This window comes from Bubalus bubalis, chromosome 6 (assembly GCF_019923935.1).
Source record: "Bubalus bubalis isolate 160015118507 breed Murrah chromosome 6, NDDB_SH_1, whole genome shotgun sequence".
NCBI classification, from domain to species: Eukaryota; Metazoa; Chordata; class Mammalia; order Artiodactyla; family Bovidae; genus Bubalus; species Bubalus bubalis.
The window spans coordinates 86,634,616-86,656,440 of record NC_059162.1 but is presented as its reverse complement, the minus strand read 5'-3'; the positions used below and the strand labels follow the sequence as shown (position 1 = coordinate 86,656,440).

The 21,825-nt window shown below is 44.8% G+C and overlaps 2 long non-coding RNA genes across 2 annotated transcripts in view; one reads left to right on the top strand and one right to left on the bottom strand.

The window, feature by feature from the left end:
* Positions 1-214: 214 nt before the first annotated feature.
* On the bottom strand, positions 215-9,125 carry LOC123465906. Its single transcript, XR_006641219.1, has 2 exons — positions 9,000-9,125; positions 215-503 (listed from the first exon to the last, which is right to left on the bottom strand). It is a non-coding gene; the product is annotated as an uncharacterized LOC123465906 (long non-coding RNA).
* Positions 9,126-10,803: 1,678 nt separating this feature from the next.
* LOC102406005 overlaps positions 10,804-21,825 on the top strand; it is a 67,972-nt gene continuing 56,950 nt past the window's right edge. Inside the window, exon 1 of the long non-coding RNA XR_006551881.2 lies at positions 10,804-11,829. This is a non-coding gene — a long non-coding RNA (uncharacterized LOC102406005). The remainder of the gene's footprint in view (positions 11,830-21,825) is intronic.

Below are 21,825 nucleotides of genomic sequence, written 5' to 3'. Positions count from 1 at the left end.
GAGCAACTGATCTGATTTGAAAACTATTCTGTGTAATACTGTAATGGCTAATACATGACATTATGTATTTGTCAAAACACATAGGGTGTACAACATAAAGTGAGCCCTAGTATAAACTATGGACTTGGGTTTAAAATATTGTAATATTGGTTCATCAACCGTAACCAATGTACCACACTAATGGAAGGTGTCCATGTTAAAAGATAAGCTAGGGCATGTTAAAATTTTTAAGTTTATTTGAGCAAACATCTATTTCAATAGGGCAGCACCAAACTGGAAATGGTTTGGAGGGCTCCAGTAATAGGAGTGGGGGCATAGAGGGCTTCTAGACTTTAACAGTAGAGAAGACAATGGCACCCCACTCCAGTGTTCTTGCCTGGAGAATCCCAGGGACAGGGAGGCCTGGTGGGCTGCCGTCTATGGGGTCGCACAGAGTCGGACACGACTGAAGCGACTTAGCAGCAGCAGCAGCAGCAGCAGTAACAGACTTTAGCAGAAAAGACCTAGAAGCAAAGCAAAGGAATCATCTGATTGGCTACAGCTTTAGTGGTTGCCTTATTTGGAGAAACCTAGTTGGCCGTGTGTGATCAGTGGTCTTCATGTTCCACATTCTTAGCCTTGAGGCATTTATAGGTTAGGTTTGGGTTTGCTTAAGTAGGCAGCAACAGCATAGAAAACAACCTCCATCTTATGAGCTCTTTGTTTAATTAACTGAACATTAATAACAGGGGAAAGTCTGTATAGAGATGAAGCACATGAGAACTCTACCTTCTGCTCTATTTTGCTGTAAACCTAAAACTTCTCTTTAAAATATCTATTTTTATTATTTTTTTAAAGAGAGTTTTTGACTGGGTATCCTTTACCTGGAGTTGCCCCAGACAGTATTGTTGAATGTTCATGTATATATGAATCACCCATAGGGACTATGTCAGTCCCGAGTGGGGCCTGAGAATCTGCATTTATAATAAGCAGGGCTGTTGGTCCATGACCCTACTTGGAGGTGCAAGGCTCCAGACTGAGGTGATAACTAAGTAAAGGAACTGGGAAATAACAGGTGCTCAACAAAGTGGGACAAATATTAATATTGTTCCCTACTTTGCCATACGTTAGGTCTGGAGAGGACCCAACAGCTGGCTACAAACTTCAGGGATTCGGCATTCAAGTAACAGCTGAGTCCAGGGATTCCCTGCTGAACCAGTCGTGCGTTCACTACCTGGGGCCTGGGGGCAGCCCCTGGTCAGGAACTAGGATCTTGCAAGTCGTTTAGTGTGGTCAGAAAAGAAAAGAAAAGAAAATACTGAGTCTATTTAGGAAAAGAATTGTCATATAAAATATAGAGCATCCAGTTATACTGGAATTTCAGGTAAGTAACAATTCTTAATATAAATTCACCCTGTGTAAGTATGTTCCTGAAGAACCAACTTAATCAGGAAAATGCTTCTCTTCTGTCACTTTCTTATCCACTTACTACTTGTGAGCATGTGGCCAGCACTGATGAGTAGAGCTGAGTGTGTGCAGGTGCACCAACACTCATCTCTACCAAGTCGCTGCTAGCACAGTGCCCCTGACTTGGTGTGCATGCTCAGTTGCTCAGTCACATGTGACTCTCTGCGACCCCATGGACTGAAGCCTGCCAGGCTTCTCTGTCCATGGGACTCCCCAGGCAAGAATACAAAGTGAGTTGCCATTTCCTCATCCAGGGGATCTTCCCCACCCAGGACTAAACCCATGTCTCCTGTATTAGCAGCCAGATTCTTTACCACTGAGCCACCAGGGAAGCCTGCACCCAGCTTTACTAAACACATCTTTGAGCTCAATGTTCCTCAGTCATGCATACACAAATCACCTGCTGTTACTGCTGCTGCTAAGTTGCTTCAGTCGTGTCCGACTCTGTGCGACCCCATAGACGGCAGCCCACCAGGCTTCCCTGTCCCTGGGATTCTCCAGGCAAGAACACTGGAGTGGGTTGCCATTTCCTTCTCCAATGCATGAAAGTGAAAAGTGAAAGTGAAGTTGCTCAGTTGTGTCCAACTCTTCGCGACCCCATGGATTGCAGCCTACCAGGTTCCTCCATCCATGGGATTTTCCAGGCAAGAGTACTGGAGTGGGGTGCCATTGCCTTCTCCACACAAATCACCTGGGATCTTGTTAAAACACACATTCTGATTCAATAGGTTTGTGGTTGTACATGTCTAATAAGCACCAGGTGACGCTGATGCCCCTGGTCTGTGGACCGCACTTTTAAATAACAAGGGTTTAGATCTTCTTTTTCTGGGATTCGATGACATGAGGAGAGGAAAGCAAATAATCCAAAGTCATAGGTTGTATCATCCTCACTATATAGTTGAGGAACTAAAGCCTTCAGTGAAGTGGACATTTTCAGGGCTGGGGAGTGAGAGAGGGAGATGGGGAGAGAGGAGGAGGGAGAAAGAGAGAAAGAGCACCTTACCAGGATGGGGTCTGGGTCTGCCCTGCTGTGCTATGCCAGCTCTGCAGGAGGGAGAAGACCTGGGCATCCATCCCTCTTTAGTCTTTCATAGACTGTATGATCTTGGGAAAGTTATCTGGCTTCTCTGCATCTCAGCTATATCAACTATGAGAAGGGAGGGTGATGACCACTGCCTTGCAGAGGTTCCCATGAGAGGCAAAGGGGAGGGAGGCTCTGTGACAAAATCTTAGATTCTGTAACATGATACAAATGCTAGTTTTTATTTGTTCTAATTCCTGAGACAGCTTGTTAAAAGATTGTTAGAAGTGCTTCACATATGTTAATTATTCATTCCTGACAATGGCCCTTACAATGGGAGATGCTGCTGCTAAGTTACTTCAGTCGTGTCTGACTCTATGCAACCCCATAGATGTCAGCCCACCAGGCTCCCCCACCACTGGGATTCTCCAGGCAAGAACACTGGAGTGGGGTGCCATTGTCTTCTCCACAATGGGAGGTAAGGAGGATCATTTTTAGCCCCAGTGCTTTTGAACTGTGGTGTTGGAGAAGACTCTTGAGAGTCCCTTGGACTGCAAGGAGATCCAACCAGTCCATTCTGAAGGAGATCAGCCCTGGGATTTCTTTGGAAGGAATGATGCTAAAGCTGAAACTCCAGTACTTTGGCTACCTCATGTGAAGAGTTGACTCATCGGAAAAGACTCTGATGCTGGGAGGGATTGGGGGCAGGAGGAGAAGGGGATGACAGAGGATGAGATGGCTGATGGCATCACTGACTCGATGGACATGAGTCTGAGTGAACTCCGGGAGTTGATGATGGACAGGGAGGCCTGGCGTGCTGCGATTCATGGGGTCGCAAAGAGTCGGGCACGACTGAGCGACTGAACTGAACTGAACTGAACTGAACAGTAAAGGAAACAACTGAGGCACAAAGAGGTTAAGTAAAGCGGCCAAGGCTGAGAACTAGAGGCAGGGTTCAGGCACTGGCCATCTAGCTTCATAGTCCATGCTCTTCATCTCTATATTGATATATTGCTTCTCTGCAGGTAGAAGCCCATCTCTTCATCTGCTGGTTTCATAGATAGAAAATTGAGGTTCAGCAAAGTTAAGTGATTTTCCAGTGGTCACAGAGCAAGACTGTACACACATGAACCACACAGAATCTTTGCACTCTTTCCAAAGCAACTGCCTGGTCCCAAGTGGGCCCCACCTCTCTGTCTTACAGGAATCCATGGAAGCTTCTCAAAGGTGGGGTTGTTGTTATTCAGTTGCTCAGTCATGTCTGACTCTTTATGACCCCATGGACTGCAGCACACCAGGCTTCCCTGCCCTTCACCATCTCCCAGAGTTTGCTCAAAGTCATATCTATTGAGTCAAAGATGCTATCCAAAAAAAAAAAAAAAAAAAGATGCTATCCAACCATCTCATCCTCTGTCATCCACTTCTCCTCCTACCCAGCATCAGCAGGGTCTTTTCCAATGAGTTGGCTCTTTGCATCAGGTGGCCAAAGTATTAGAGCTTCAGCATCAGTCCTTCCAATGACTATTCAGGGTTGATTTCCTTTAGGATTGACTGGTTTGATCTCCTTGCGGTCCAAGGGACTCTCAAGAGTCTTCTCTAGTACCACAGTTTGAAAACATCAGGTCTTCAGTGTTCAGCCTTCTTTATGGTCCAACTCTTACATCTGTACATGACTACTGGAAAAACTGTAACTTTGACTGTATGGATCTTTGTTGGCAAATTGATGTCTCTGCTTTATAATACGCTGTCTAGGTTTGTCATGGCTTTCCTTCCAAGGAGCAAGTGTCATTTAATTTCAAGTGGGGAAATAGTCCTAAATATTGTGTTCTGAGGAGGAGAGTGGAGGGGACCAAAAGAATCTTTCAACTCCCTTCCAGTAAGGCCAAGTGAGTGAGACCATGTCAGCCCCCTGACCCACTTCTTTATATTTCCAGGCCATTATCCTCCAGTGAGACCCTAGAACTCATCAGTGTTGGGCAGAGACATACTAAGATGAAATGGCTTCTTGACCTGAAGTGAGCAACATGCCACTGTGTAACAGATGTAGCCCAGAAGTCTAGGATCAAAGTCTGGCTGGCTACATGGACTCAATAGTGATAATTTAAAGACAGTTTGGTAGGAAAGGCTGCATGGGCCATGGAATATGGAAACAAATTTCTGGTTCCACCATTTTCTGACTGACAATAGGCCAAATTTATCAGCTAAGGGAGTGTCAGTTTCCCCCTCTAGAAAATGAGGATGATAACAGTGTTGCTATGAGAACAAAAGTCATCATGGATGTGGAAGCACACTGCTAACTCCAAACAGCTGTACCTTTATTAACCATGATTATTATGTTTGAGTCCAACCTTTCCATTTCTCAGTAGAGGATGGCTAGAGCATCACTAGTTCCCATAACAAATGATCACATCACTCTTTCTCCCTAGCACACTGCAAGACTGTGTTCAGGCCTGGCTGCCCATGCTCTACATGGGACATCCCTCCCTGTTTCCCCAATTGGGGAAATTCTTCTTGTGCCCCAAGACTCAGTTCAGATGCTGCCTCCTTTGTGACACCCTCTCTCAGCTGGAATTATTAATAATCACTTCTTTCTCTGTGCATCTACACTATTTTGTTTTTATCTAGAGTGAATGAATATATTAATATTTGGGATTAGATCCCTGAGGTAGAATGCTATTTCTTCTACTAATTCCGAGACCATGAAAAAATGATTTATTGTCTGAGCCTCGGTCTCCTCTCCACTTTTGTAAAATGGAGATAGGAAACACACTTGAAAACCATTGCCAGGCCTATGGTATGCCCATACAAATTTACCTCTTTGTGACTCAGGACCCACCTGGGATTTGATGCAATCTGTCCCATATCTCATTGGAAACAGGATCCCAGATGTCTGACCTGCACCTTCATAATAACAAAGTGTGTAATCTAATGATCCAGCTCATGAGGCGACCAGAGGCTTGAACTCAGAGTCTTACCTTATGTGGTAAGCACACAGCATTGCAGTAGGAGACCAGCAAAACTTGTTTCTCAAGTGATGAGGATTTCCCCTGCCTGGCAAACTTTCCTTCAACTCTGATGGTATTCATAGTTATGTTGACTTATCTCACAGGGCATGGTGGAGCTTAAATGAGTTTAGAACAGTGTCTGGTATGGTAGCTAGCGAGCTATAGTAGTACTGCTATAGTGTTAGGTAATCACATACTTCTGTTTTCCCTAGAGGTTCTGAGTGTTTTGAGAGTAGGGCATGTCTTACTCACCTCCCACAGCCCCAGCACATGGTTCCTGGTACAAGAATGAAAATGAATATGAGGGTGATTTATAAATGATGAAGGACCTTACAAGTAGAACTTGTGATTATTCAATAGATATTGCTAGAATTGAACTGAATTGAACCCCTCTCTGGTCATGAGGACACAGGGGAGAGAAAGCTCAGGGATGAGTGTTTCTGAAGTTAGGTCTAGAACTCAACGAGAACTGGACCTGCAGAAAAGGTGAAGGGTTTTGATCAACTGGATCCATGGGATGGCAGATGAGGGAGCAAAAGCTGCCTGCTAGAGCCCAGAGCTGCCTAGGTTTGGGCTGGGACTCAGGGCTGAAGTGGTGGGGTAGAGATGAGCAGATGGATCTTGATGTATTTCCTCGATCATCTCCAGGGTGAGAGATGCATACACCAGTCATGCAACCCCTAGAATTCCCCCCACAGGGAGTGGTAGCTGTGCTTGCTCACGTGAGAATAGCGTGGCCAAAATAGGATCCCCCTCCCCTTCCTATGAATGAAGAGAAAAAGAGCTTCCCAACAGCCCTCTGGTGGCCCATCAGAGCTCAGAAAGCTCAGTCAAACCACTGAAGTGGTGGTGTGATCTCAGCAGTGCACTTAAAGTCTGTGCTTCAGAGTCTTGTGTCCTTAAGTAGAGGATAATAATGTCCACTGTGGGTACCTTGAAGATCTTTGAGGGGGTTATATATTGAAAAACATAGTATATTAAAGATAAATTTACTAGCATCTATTACCAAAGTAAGATACAGGATACATAAAGCAGATACCGATCCTACAGATCCTACCCACAAGGAGCTCATGTTAGTAAGGGAAGAGAGAGAAAGAGACAGAATTACCACACTGTGTGATACAATACAGAATTATCAGATGTGGAATAATAGTTGCTAACAATATTTGCATGACAGTCATATCCAAGTACATTACATTAGTATTACTGTACAATAATGACATGCTATTTCATTAGTATTATTATTTTTATAACAACCCCAAGAGGCAGTTATTGTTACCCACTTGTACAGATAAGGAATCCAAGGCGTAGATTCACAACTGACCATGGTTTGCAAAGCAATGAGTGCCAGAGAAAGGGTCCAGATGCAGGCATGCTGACCTCAGTCCAGGGCTGAGTTACTGCCCCTCAGTGACACAGGCCTCTAGGCCACAGAGGAGGCTCCGGGGGCCCTGCCTCTCTCCTCCTTCATCATGCAGTCCACTAATGCTTATTGATTCTACTCTTTCAGACACTGCCTTGGAAAATCAACACCAAAAAAAGCAGAAGCATGGGTCTGCCTTTGCATTGTAGACATTCTAGAGGGAGTAACTTGTAGCCACCTTGGATTTCTAAAGGCCAAACACGTAGCCACCTTGAATGCAGGCACTGTGCTAAGCGCATTACAAACATTATTTAATCTTGGAGACTCTCCTACAAGGTCCCGTCATTAGCCTCATTTTACAAATGAGGAAACAGAGACAAGAAATGAGACAGTTTGCCCAAGGTCCCATAGTGAACGAATTCCTAAGTGAGGATCTGAACTCCAGTGTCTGACACGAGAGTCAGATCCCTAAGCACAGGGTCTATCTGATCTAAGCACAGGGTCTATCTGATCTAAGCATCAGGTCTATCTGACACCTAAGGACCCACTGGGTACTGTGATGGTAAAGTGTGAGGGATGGGAGAAAATCTTATTACCATGAAAAGACTGGAGACAGCCTCTCTGAGAGATGATGTGACATTTAGTCCAAAGCTGGAATGATGGAAAGTTCTAGCAGCTGGGAACTGTGTTAGGTGTAAATAACCCTACTTCCCCCATCATCTCCAGGAGCTCACACTCTCACAGCAAAAAGAAAGACAATGCAGGATTGACCTCTTTCCTATGTTCCAAATGAACCAGGAGAAAGAGCTTAATTGGTGGGGAGGAGAGGGTTGTCAAGTCCTAGAAGAGGAAATGGCATTTGACTTTGAAGAAGGAGCAGGATTCCAGATGGAGAGAAGTGGGGAGAATCTTCTAGACAGGGGGCAGTACATAAGCAAAGACATGGAGAGAACTGTAGTTCAAAGACCGAGAATAGCTGAGTTCACAGAGAACCTTAATTGCCATGCTAAGGAGCTTTGCCTGGATGGAGGAGGCTGTGTTGAGAGGCCAGATCATAGACTCTGGAGACCCAGAGCAAGTACCTGCTGTGTGTTAGGCAGTGCTTGGGTGAAGAGGCTATGATGCGTCAACAGCAAGGTCAGGGAGCAGAGACAGGCTGGGTGAGGAGAAAAGGTTCTTTGAATCAGCTTGGCAAGTTTAGCATAGTCTTATTTGTCAGACAACCCTGCTGATGCTTTGGGAAAAGTCACCAGTGATTTCTGAATGAAGCTCTGAACATGCTTCTCAAGGGTGAGGGTGGTGAGACAGCAGACTCCAGGAAGGAGGGACTAAACTCCTGAACACTCTTATGTGCCCAGCCTGGGCAGCTGAACATCTGTAGGATGGTCTCAGCATGACCCTAATCATGCTGAAAGCAGGTTGGAATCAGACAGATCTCAGTTCTTCCTTTTTTTCTTTTCTATGTTTTGGTTTCCTCTCTGTAACATAGGGATGACAGTTATACCTATTCCACTGGATTATAGAAGATAAATCATTTCTTATTTTTGTGAAAAATGAAATAAGTCAGGAAGGCATTTAGCACAGTGCCTGGCACAGAGTAAGTGCTCAGTAAAAAGAGATTATGGGTAAGAAAAAATAAATAAAAAACGTTTCTGTAGTAATGGGCCTGTAGGAAGAAGGAAGAAAACAAATGGATGAAACCCTTTAAATCCAGACCATCAGTAAAAGTGATTTGCCTAGTCAAATCCACAAGTCTTAGAGTTGGTTAACTCATTTCCCTAAAGAGGGGATGCAAATGAGGTTCTCTCTCTCTGGGGACTACATTTCTCTTTCCTTCCCCTTCTTCTTCCCCAAAGAAAACTGTTCTTGAGGGGAAGGAACCTCAAGTCTGCTTGAGTAACTGCTAAGTGCAGGGCCCTTTATGAAGATCTTAATATCTACCCAATGCCTCAGTTGGGAAGTAAATTCTATTAACTCTATTTTATGAAGGAGGAACCAAGACTCAGGTTGAGTGCTACACCTACATCTGCCCAATATCAGCTAACATGCCACACTCTTTCATGATGGATCTTAGATTCAGACCCACCTCCACTGAACCAACATCAAAGCTTTGATAGCTCCTTCAGATCACATGAGGCCCTCCCTGGGTCTGATCGGTACTCACCACCCAGCTTCTGCGATGACACCACTCAGCACCAGACAGCCTTGCAAGCATTTCACCACCAAGCACAGAATCATTTTCCCACAAGCTAGGTGGTTCAGTTGTAGTAGCTCCGCTTCAGCTCTGAGAGGAGGTAACTGAGTTAATTATTTGAGCTGAGAGCCCCTGGGTTGTATCAGCTAAGATAATCATCACAGTCAGTAGCTGCCAGCCCCAAGCAGAGCTGAAACACTAGCACTCAATTGCTTATTAACATGATTTGGATAATTTTCTCAACAGCCCTCCAGTGGAACCGCTAAAGAATAAAATTGTAAAAGCCCATCAGTTCAGATGCCCAGCTACCCCCTTATTTTTTCTTTCCCCAGTAGTAGAGAAATCCCATGGACAGAGGAACCTGGCAGGCTACAGTCCATGGGGTCGCAACATGGACTTAGTTGCCACTTAGCGATTAAACAATGAGAAAGAGAGATCTGCATTGCACATCTGGCTGGGACAGTCACTTGTTGGGTGATCCTAGCTGATAATGCCCCTTCTCTAGACCTCCTGGTAAAAATGAGATGGAATACCACATGTGATTCATGAGTTGCTTCAAGGACTAAACCGATAAGGCCTGCTGGGGCTTAGGTGGTGCTGATGAGGGAGGAAAGGAGGGAAGGAAGAAGGAGGTTTATTGAGAGTCTGTTGGGTGGCAGAAGGGCTTCACTGGTAGCTCAGCTGGTAAAGGCGCTGCCTGCAATGCAAGAGACCCTGGTTTGATTCCCAGGTTGGGAAGACACCCTGGAGATGGGAGCAGCTACCCACTCCAGTATTTTTGCTCCCCTGGTGGCTCAGCTGGTGAAGAATCTGCCTGCGCTGCAGGAGACCTGGGTTTGAGCCCTGGGTTGGAAATATCCCCTGGAGAAAGGAGCAGCTACCCACTCTAGTATTCTGGCCTGGAGAATTCTTTGTGACTCTTTGAGTCATCAAGAGTCAGACACGATTGAACAACTTTCATTTTCACTGGATGGCAGAAAATGCATAGACAAAATTTTATTTGAGCCTCACAACAATCCTATGAGATAGTCTCATCCTCATTTTACAGATGAGGAAACTGAGTCAGAGAGCTTTATTTAAAGTTGAACAGCTGGTAAAAGCAATGATTCAGGCCAAATCTGGGTGACCGCAGAGCCTGGCCTGCCTCTCCCTTTCCCTTTCATTCTCTCTCTCTGCCTCTCTTTCAGTCTCCATCTCTGTCTCTCTTTCAGTCTCCATCTCTCTCTGTTACTGTCTCTCTCTGTGCATCACTCTTTCTCTGTATCTCTGTCTCCCTGTCTCTCCCTGTGTCTCTCTTCATTCACTCCTTTTAACCTTCTCTGTTTCACTCTCACTTGCCCCCTCTTCATCCTCTCTTTCATTCTCACTCTTTTTTTCTCACTCTCTTTTATTTTTGATCTCTTCCAGTCCATGCTACTTCTAGAAATAGGCAACCAAGGGAAAAACTGGACAAAGATACGGCAGCCAGAGCAATGATGAAAGGTCTGGGACCAAGAAGGGAAATTTTAGAGAGTGATTTGGGTTTGGGTTAGGAAGAAAAAATCCTCTATGGATTTTCATATCGAGGGTCAAGGCCAAACCCAAGGCAAAATCCAGCCTCTAAAATACCTCCAGGAAGTGAGACCTCCAGGAAGTGAAGCTCCAGGTGGCTCAGTGATTAAAAAAAAAAAAAAAAAAAATTCACCTGCCAATGCAGAAGAAGCAAGATACCTGGGTTCAATCCCCTGGGGGAGGAAATGGCAACCCATTCCAGTATTCTTGCCTGGAGAATCCCATGGACAGAGGAGGCTGGCGGGCTGCAGTCCATGGGGTCGCAGAGTCAGACATAACTGAGCACAAGAAGAAAAAGCACCACTTTTTTTTCCATCCCTGTTTCATAGGTTAGGTTCACATCTCACCTAGGTACTGGGTTCAAATTTCTACTCCCACCATTTTAGCATGGAGACTTTGGATCAACGCTTCATCAACGCTTCAGATGCTCTAAGCCTCAGTGTCCTCACCTGTAAAATGGGCATCATAGAACCCTCCCTGCCTCCGAGATCTAGGTGAGGATTAGAGGCAGTGCTCTGCACCCCACCAGGCACCCAGCAAATGCTCAGCAGGAGGAGTTTGGCTACTGTCAAAACCCAGAATAAAGCTATGTCCCTGGTTTCCTCCAAACTCTTTGCTCCGACACGTAGGTCTTTTGTACATGTGAACTTTTCCCATGGTTCACTTTCTGCAGGCTTCCCATGGTGATCTGGCCCTTTTAACTACAGTGGTGTCAAGGCATCTTTGTGAATCAGCCATCAAGTGTAGGCTGCTTGACATGACTGTGGGGTTATTTACAAGTGATTAATTTTTGGAGGTGCGATTTCGTACCCTCCCACCCGTGGCACTGTGACTGCGTATAATTAGTGCTGATGAGTTTACTGAGGGGCTCATTAACATGTCGGTATTAATATCCATATGAATACTTTCAACAAAACCTTTTGTTCTTGGAGGAGGGGGTGTGGGAGGTAGTTACAGGAACCATCCTGCTTTTCCAAATTTAATTGTCTAAATACAGTGCTGTCTCAGCAATTTAGGACATTTTTTTCACTCTCTTTCTCTCACAGGGCTCTGCCAAAAGCCTACTTTGGCAACAGGAATGATTAGTTTGTGTTTCAATAAACTTGCTCCCTCAGAGTCACTTTATCCCAGCAGGGCACAGGGAGTTGAAATGTGCTTTCCATAACCAGTTTGAACTGTTATTTATTAGAGACGAGTCCAGAGCAGGAGTTGTGGGAGTTTGGATGAAGAGGAGCTTAATAGCTCACAGGTGAGTCATCTTTCTTTTAGTTGATACACTGGGTTCCCCACAAATGTCAGGGTCAGAGTCTCCCTAAAGACAGACCCACCCCCCCTTTTCACCGTCTGCTGAATTAACAATTGCTAACATTGCTTTGAGAGGCACAGTGCAAAACTTTGCTAAGTTAATCTTCATAGTAACATACAGAAGAAAGAACTATTGTCCGCAGTCTCGTTTTGCAGATGGGGAAACCGAGTCTCAGAAAAATGAAGTCATTTGCCCAAGTTCACAAAGAAATCAAGTGGCAGCTTCAGTATGGGAATCCGGGTTTGTCTGATTACAAAGCCTAAGGTCGTAACCACAGTCCTCAGCTGTTTACAGCAGTTTGAGGATTCCTGGCACCCTACTCTCAGGCTTGCACAGGGTCATAGAATTTTATAACTGGGACATCTTGATTTGCCTGAGAATGTGGGAGCTCTTGTGACATGGGACATCCAGTTTTAAGACTGGGGCAGTCCCAGTCAAACCAAGATGAGTTGGTCATATCCTCAGGCTGGAAGCTTGGCCAAACTGTCAGAGATAAAAGCACAAAAGCTTCCAGACTTACTTGAGTCACTCTTATTATCTCTTCCTCTTTAAGTGTGTAGATGAACAAAGCAAGGGAGAGGGGAAATGACTTACCCAAGTCACACGGCTCCTTAGTAGACAGAGCACGAAGTGGACAACAAATCTTGGGACTCTCCTGCCTTTTTTTTTCCTTCCAATAAGTGAAGCTGTGAAATTTAAGTCTATGAGCATTTTATTGACCTCTTACTGTGTGAGCAGCTGGGCTGTGGGTTAGCAAAAACCCAGGAGAAATGTCCAATAGAACCTTCCATGATGGGGGAAATGCTCTAAATCTGTACTATCCAATGTGGTAGTCACTAGCCATATGTGGCTAGTATGACTAAGAAAGTGAATTTTTAACTTAATAGCCACATATGGCAAGTAGCTACTGTGTAGTACAGGTCTAACAGATATGATTAGTATTTCAGAGGCATTTTCTTTCTCTAAGAGAACAGATTCTATAGTGGGCTCACTCTTAAAGGTGAAAAAGAATTTTTTTTAAATAGAAGGACTACTATATATAAAATAAACAACAAAGACCTACTATATAGCACAGGGAATTATATTCAATATCTTCTAATAATAACCTGTAATGAAAAAGAATTTGAAAAATAATAGATGTGTATATGTAAATAATGAAACATTTTGCTCTATACCTGTAAAATGGAAAATCAACTACATTTTAGTGAAAAATTAAAAGCTAAAAAAGGAGAGGGGAAGATGGGAACAGAAAGGAAGTACCATTTGCAGGTGGTATACTAGGTACCAGATTTCCCAGATGGTGCTAGTGTTAAAGAATCCACCTGCCAATGCAGGAGATGCAAGAGACTCAAGTTCAGTTCCTGGGTCAGTAAGATGCCCTAGAGAAGGAAATGGCAACCCATTCTAGTATTCTTGCCTGGAAAATTCCATGGACAGAGGAGCCTGAAGACTAGAGTCCATGGGGTTGCAAAGAGGGGAACACGATAAGCAACTGAGCGCACACACACACACAAACACTGGGTACCAGGGCTGAAGTAAGCATTAGCTCACTTATTCTGGAGGTCTGTGCCCACAATTCTGCACGTCTAACAAATGGCACCCCACTCCAGTACTCTTGCCTGCAGAATCCCAGGGATGGCGGAGCCTGGTGGGCTGCTGTCTATGGTGTCGCACAGAGTCAGACACGACTGACATGACTTAGCAGCAGCAGCAGCAACAAACTTCCAGGTGATTCTAATGCTGCTGGTTCAGGGACCACACTTTGGGCAGAAAACCCTGCCTCTCTTAAAAAAACAAAACTTCCTTCCTTCCTTCCACTGTCAAGAAACGCTTATTAGATACCTACAGAGAGGAGAAGACATTACAAGTTATATAAGACTTACAAAAGCTCTGAGAAAGAGTTTCCTTGACTTGAAAGAGGACATCCTCATCATGGAAGATTTGAGGGGCTCCTGCTCAGATGAGCTTCATCCAATAGCCAATCAGATAACATTTTTGTCAGATGGTACACAACCAACCAGGAAAAGGTTTTGAATGAGAAGGGGAGAGGCACAGAGAATGCGTGCTTTCGAATGAGGTTGATTTGGAGAGGGATTCCAATTCTGCTTCTGACCAGCAATGTGACCTATTGCAAACAGCCATCATTCACCTCCCTGAGCCTCCGTTCTCACCCTTGCCCTGTTGCAGAAACCAGTACTTGGGAAACCAAGCACCACACTCGGAGAGTTGGAGAACTCAGGTTTATTATGCCAGCAGGCCCAGAGAAGTTAACACTCCAAGCTCTGAGCCCTGAACAAAGGGATTACAGAGTTTTTATAGACAGACTGTAGTGGGCAACACTTGCTGTTAATAGGCTGGTTTAAGCTAAGGGGTTTTGCATGCACGGGAACAATGGTCAAGATGGGGAGGTGGATGCCTGACCTGGACAGGCATGATTAAGCAGGTTTGTAGGGGCTGGGTGATTGCAAAGAACAGGACAAGGGTGAGTGAGATAAACTCCAGTTCCCAGTATTGAAAGTCCCCACTTTCTGAGACTACGTGACCTGCGTGATCTAGATTTTGCAAGGGGCAAGCTAACTTACAGAGGCAGAAGGAGAAGGAGGTTATGTAAAATTTTAACTTTTCCTTTTCAGCCCCTGCTGAAAAGGAGGTTGCAATTCATGGGAATAGAGGTGGTATAAGAGAAATCATGTGTAAAGTGCTTGACCAAGTACATACTTAACAAATGATGGTTTCCTCTCTCCCTCTTTCTCACCCATCCTTTTTTCTTATCTCTTTTTGGGAAGGCTCTTCCAAAAGCAACTCTGAGCAGAAGAGACAATGATCAGGTTAGTCCATCTAGACTGTATCCCAGTCGGCTACTTTCAGCTCTGAGCTTGAGCCAGGTTGGGAGTTCCATAGGGAAGGCCAGGAACCTTGTTACTTCTGCTTTGTACCTGGGAACCACCAGAGAAATGTCCTCTTCCCCATCTTTTCTCTGCATAGCTGAATAGACTGGAGAGAGAGAGAGAGAGAGAGAGAGAGAGAGAGAGAGAGAGAGAGAAACACGCCTAATCACTAAAATGTGTCTGAGCTGAAATCCAAATAAATTTAGTTTAAAAAAATTAAGTATGTGATTTCCTTGACAGGAAGCAGAGTTCACGTGAAGGACCCATGTTTTAAATGATGGTGATGATATTTTTGTTCTGTACCTCAGAAGAGTGTTAGAGGCAAGACTAGAATGTTAATCTGAGATGAGTGCAACTTTCTTCAGCAACCGTATCTAGGGAGGATTGCTGACCCAGCACTCACATCCAGCTGCTCATCTGCCCCACAAGCTTAGTGCTTAGGGCGAGGGGAGCCTCTTCACCAGGGTCCCTCAGACTCCCAGCCCACTGACTTGTCCTGCGAATCATTCTAACACTCTAGGTTATCTATTTCCTGTCGGAGCCACTTACTGAACTGTGAGCTTCTGGGTTAGCTGTGTACAAAGCTTTCTGGTGGCTCAGTGGTTAAGAATTCACCTGCCAATGCAAGAGACGCAGGTTCTATCCCTGGGTGGGGAAGATCCCCTGGAGGTGGAAATGGCAACCTACTCCAATATTCTTACCTGGGAAATCTCATGCACAGAGAAGCCTGGTGGGCTACAGTGCATGGGGTCACAAAAAAGTCAGACAGGACTTAGTGACTAAACAGCAACGCCATCCCTAGCTGCATTTGAAATGTACTTAAATTTCAATAAGCATTCAAATGTGTTGATTTGTTCATTGTTTTGATAATCCCTATGGTGGTAGATTAGGCTTCCCAGGTGGCTCAAGAGGTAAAGAATTTGCTTACAAATACAGGTTTGATCCCTGGTTTAGAAAGATCCCCTGGGGGAGAAAATGGCAACCTCTCCAGGATTCTTGCGTGGGAGAATCCCATGAACAGAGGAGCCTGGAGGGCTAGAGTCCAAGGGGTCACAAAGATTCAGATACAACTGATGACTGAGAAGGCACACATGAGGGCAGATTGCAATATTGATTCCAGTTCTTCAACCCACACTATCCTCTGTCTCTGCCATGGCTAAGTTCCTGCCATGTCCCTCCTCCCCCCCAACACACACACAGACTTTCTGATGCTGTAGGTCTGGGGTGACACCGGAAACATCTCAGCTATAAAAAAAGAGCTTAAGAAAAATCTCCAAATCATGCATTCGTCTTTTTAATACCAAAGGAAAAAGGAAAGAAGACCTGTTCTGATAAGACCCCTATTTATTTTCCTTCTTTAACTGTGCAAAGAAGACTAGATTAAGATGAAAGTTGTAAAGAGGCCACCCAGAAAGACAGCTGAGCTTTTATCCATTACTCAGCCTGCTTCTGATAAAGGATTGCCCTGCAGCCTGTGAGTAGAAATGGTTTCTCTTCTCAGGCCCTGTTGGACCCAGATGCTCCTGGGTCTTTTCAGGGTCCAGAGTCTGCATTGGGGGCTTTGAGATCCTGAGCTTCAGTGGCTTTCCTCTCCTCCCTCCCTCCCTCCTTCCTTCCTTCTCTCCTGGCAGAGACTGTATCCTGTTGCTCTGAGCAAGCCCAAGAGAAAGGCCCGTGGCAAGTGACTGTGCTGGGAAGGAAGACAAATGAGTCCCTTTTCTGCAGGGCTCCTGGCATCCTGTGGGAGGAAGGAAAGGACAATGCTTTGAGGGAGCTGGCTCTGCTGACCCCCTCCTGGCGGACTCTCCCCTCCCCTTTCCGGTGCCTCGGGTTTGTCAGCCCCAAAGCCTGCACTTCCTGAGTAATCATTAGATGCATGCATGAGGTATGTGGTTCCCCAGGCCCTGGGCAGATTCCTGGCCCAGCCTCAAGGAGCACAGTGCAGACCATCCTGGGCTGGGACCCTGAAACACAAGCGTCTTGGCTGCTTCTCTCTCCCTGCCACCATGGCTACTGCCAGATCACTGCACATCCCTGGGCCTCCATTTGGCATGTTTAGCAGTGCCTTCTGTGTGCCTGAAATGGCCATCTGTATCAGCACTTCCTGAGCCTCGGGGGCACCAAAATCACATGGGGGCTTTGGAGCCCGCCACCATTAACGGGTCGATGCTGCAGTCTTGGCACACAGAGCAGACCTGGCATCACTGGAAATGGTCTGGGGTGATGCCAGACTGCCTGGAATGAAAGGACCATCCCTCTCTCTCCCAGCTCCTACCCAGCACTTTTCAATCTCTTTCTGACAAGTTGGTAGATAAGAGCTCAGTAGACATAGGGGTGGGCTTCCCCGGTGGCCTGGATGGTGAAGAATCCACTTGCCCTGCGGAAGACCTATGTTCAATCCCTGGGTTGGGAAGATGCCCTGGAGAAGGGAATGGCAACCCACTCCAGTATTCTTGCCTGGACAATCCGCATGGACAGAGGAGCCTGGCGGGCTATATCCATAGGGTCACAAAGAGTCACACATGACTAAGCACAGGCATGGTGATAATAATAGAAGCAGTAAGGAGCAGCAGTTAAGAGAGCTTCCCTCAGAGACAGATTCCCAGCAACCAACACACAAAGCCACCACCTGATCCACAGCCTTGGGAAGAACTTTATTCATCTACATAACAGAAACAATAATAACAAGAACAACTTCCTAGGACTATTGTGAGAGTTGAGTTGATATGTTCAAAGCCCTTACAATAGTATGTGGCAAATTGTAAATACTATATAGGTACTGTGCATGTGTGAGCACTCAGTCGTGCCTGACTCTTTGCAACCCCATGGAGTAGCCTGTCAAGCTCCTCTGTCCATGGGATTTTTCAGGCAAGAGTACTGGAGTGGGTTGCTATTTCCTTCTCCAGGGGATCTTCCTGACCCAGGGATCAAACACACATCTCCTAGGTCTCCTGCATTGCAGACAGATTCTTTACTGATGAAGCATATGTAAGTGTTAACTAATATTATTATTATCCTAGAAGTTCACAACTATATTCCTCCTTTATTGAATATATAATAAGGAGTATCTTTTCTGCACCTAATGTCAGGCCAAACCATGGTGATTTAGGAATGAATAAAATGAGTTTTCTTGCCCTCGAGAAGCTTTCAGGTTAATAAAGACGTGTAAACTCATAAAGGGCTGACTGTAATATAATTTTGTCACAGGCTGGGTCCCCAAAGAAGTAAACTCGGAAGGTGTTGAGCACACAGGATGCTTTTAGGGAGTGCCTTGGGATTAACACCTATGGAAGTGGGCAAGGTCAGAAGCAGGACTGGCAGAGTGAGAAGGCACTCCTACATTGTCCAAAGTTAGGTCCGGATGGCTGAATCTTTTTACACCCCTGGGTTAATCAGTCATTGGATGTGGGCTGCCCCAGAAACGGCTGACCTTGGGGAGGTGGCTCTGCCCACTGAAGCATCTCTGAGGGCTGTCTGCTAATAGCACTTCCAGCAGGTTAATTACAAGTTCTTAATTAATTACAAGTTCTTCATTGAAGGGGGTCTGATTGGTCAACATAGCATCCACCCAGATATAGAAGGGTAATTCTGATGAGATAACAGAAAGTACAGATGAGTGCTTTAGAGGATGAGTAGTTAATAATATATTTTAAACCCCTCAGATTTCTATGGCATTTAATAGTTTTTCAAAGCATCCTCCCATACAAAAGCTTACTCATGATTTTCATTCTGGGTTCTGCAGGCAGGCTAGGAAGATATGTACTAAAGGAAAAAGCACTGGATCTGGAGGCAGAGAAGACACTAAATCCCAGCTCTGCTACTGCTTAGCTGGGAGTCCCTCACCAAGCTGCTCATGTTTCTTGGGTCTAGTCTCTGGAAAGGAAATGATCATATACAATTCACTGTAAGGGTTCAATTAAGGGGTAGATGGAAAAGAGTGTCTGGACATAGTTAGAACTCAAAAGAGTAACAATACCAACACAACTTCAGAAAAAGCAACAACAATAAAAATTATCTTCCCCATTTTATAAACAAAAGTATTGAGACCCCTAAAGGTAAGATTCACTCCCTAAGAACTCACAGTGGACTCTGGGTGGATCCAAGACTATTCTACTCAGTATAAGCCTACTGAGTTCAGTGCTATGTAACACTATATCTTTCATCTTACCTATAGAACCTATAGAAGTAACACACCTTTGAAGGGTCAATCCAGATGTTCTGTTTATAGTTAACATTAGAAGGAATCTTATAAATTAGTTTCTTGCAACACTGAGAAATTCAGAGCTCCATGTGGCCTAGCCTCTACATGGAGTAGACTATCAAGAAGCCAAGCCCAGCAGTAACCAAGGACAAACTCCTATATATATATATGTCTTGGGAACTTTAAGGAAGACCAATTCTTAGCAATGCTTCTGGAGAAATCTTTCCTCCCTAACTGATTGCTTTGTACTATTGCTCTAAAACCACACATTCAGCAAATACACTGGCAGTATCGCTCAGATTTTAGCCTTCAAGGTTTTTCTTTCTTTTCTCGTTCTCCTCTTCAACTCTTTATTGCACAGATCACTCAGTTTCTCTTTCCTTCTGCCTTTCAGTCTCTGTTTCTTCTACATTTCCCGGATTCAGCCTCACATAATTCAAGGACCCGCATTAGCAAAGATAGAGCTTCCCATGGGTGGACTTGGGTCTGTGAAGGAGGGGAAGGAGGAGGGTGGGGGAAAGGGCAGTATGCAAAACTGTTAACAGCTTACGCAGTCTATGGACCCAAGGGTCAGAATGCTTAGGTCAAAGAACTGGATTCAGGTCTGGGCCGCTCCCTGCTGTGCAATGGCAACAGGTTGCTGACTCAGGGGGTAAGAGATGGTCCTGGGGGCTGTCTGTGATGGCTGAGGTAACCAACGGAAGAGGTCAGGGCAGCAGCAGTTTATGAATGGGTGGGGAAACATTTCAGTTGTTGCTATTTGAACAACTAACATAGGCTTACAAGTAAGTTACAAACTGTGTATCTCCCAAGTCAAGACACATCTGTGTGGGACAGTCAGTGCATTTGACCACTTCCATCTTTGGCTCGCTAGTCTCCTGGTATCCTGGGAGAGCCTTCTGATCTTCAGGTACCTTCTTCATAGGGTTCTTAGGAGGATTAAATAGGTTAACATATAATAAAAATGCTTAAAGAAGTACCCGGCAATGGAAGTGTCCTGTAAATATTATCCATCATTAGCAAGTAGAGTTTTACAGACATTTCTCATTTAATTTCACAATAATATAAGGTGGGAACTATTATCCCCATTTTACCAACAATAAAACTGAGACTCAGAGTATTTAAGTAGTTTGCTGAGGTTCACACCAAGAGTAAGTTATAGAGCATGAATTTAAGCCCCAGACTGAGGGACTCCAGATTGACCATCACTCCACCTACTGTCTCTGGCTCCTTCCCTCTAACTCTGGTTCCCAAAGTTTGTGGACTTAGGTAACTACATGCCCCAGGCTGTTCTACTAAAGATTTAAACATTCACTCTGAATCAATGCACACTATGGATCTCCTAGATTCCACTTCCCTCTGCATTCCAAGGGGCCAGAGGTCAAAGCTGGCAAGTCCAAGTCCTCCAACATCCCGTCTTCTGGAATGGATGTGACCATGCAATGTTTAGTCTATTGTTTGTTTCCAGCAAGTCTTCATTTCAGGCTGTTTTACTTGAGGATTATGACTCAGGAATCCAGAACAAATGGCTTTTCCAAAGCATTCTTGATTATGTCTTTTGCATTTATTCATGCTGAGAAGTTTTATCACGTCACCTCTCTGATGCAACTAAAAATGTTCAATGTCCTGGTGGCTGGAGTTAAGTGACAGGCTTGACTCAGAGGTGCTGTTTGCAAAGTACACGCAGCACCTTCTCAACTCCCCAAAATGTGTTTTGAATTTGAGAACTGTTTGCAATGACTATATTGAACATTCAAAACTGTTCATGATAGTTATGTTTATTGTAAATTTATGGCTTTGGAGGTATGTTGCAACAGAGTCTGGAGCCTAGCCATTGACTCTTGGGAGATGACTCCCAGCTTCATTACTTACTAGATGTGTAACCTGAGGCAAATAACTTCATCTGTTGAGGTCTCAGTCTCCTCATCTTTAAAAAGAAAATAATAATAATATGATATTTCATAATGCTATTGTGAGGCTTAGTAAGCAAGTGCATATTACATGCTTCAACAAGGTTAGACGTGATATTAGCTCAGGGGCTCAGTGGTAAAGAATCTGCCTGCCAGTGCAGGAGATGTGGGTTTGATCTCTGGACTGGGAAGATCCCCTGAAGAATGAAATGGCAACCCACTCCTGTACTCTTGCTTGGAAAATCCCCATGGACAGAGGGGCCTGGAGGGCTACTGTCCAGGGGGTCACAAAGAGCCAGACAAGATTTAGCAACTGAACAACAGCCATTGACTCATTATTCATAGCTAACAGCCCTGATTTTTCTAGAGATTTAACAAATTTGGGTAAAAGCAATTAGTATAATTCATGGCATGTGTCTTAACAGGTCTTAGTAACTGTTTGAATGTGGGAGCTGACACTCAGGTGCCTGGGTGGATATTCATGCCATTCACAAATACCGAGAACAGGAGCAGAAAAGAAGCAGGTCTCAGGAGACAGTGCTGAATTTGGATTGGGGCACACGAGAAGAGTGATGCCCAGGGAACAATCACCAGGCAGAGATGTTGTCTCAGTTTAGACTGCTTTAACAGCTACCATAGAGTGAGTGACTTAAAAGCAAACATTTATTTCTCAGAGTTCTGGAACCTGGGAAGTCCAAGATGAAGGTGCCAGCAGATTCTGTGCCTATAAGAGCCCATTTCCTCATTCATAGTTAGCTATTCTTTTCACTGTATCCTTAAATGACAGAAAAAAAAAAAAAAACAACCCAGAGATCTCTCTGGGGTCTCTTTTATAAGAGCATGAATCCCATTCATGAGGACTCCAGCCTCATGACCTAATCAAATCCCAAAGGCCTTACCCCTTCAATACCATCACATTGAAGGGGAATTTTTCAACTAA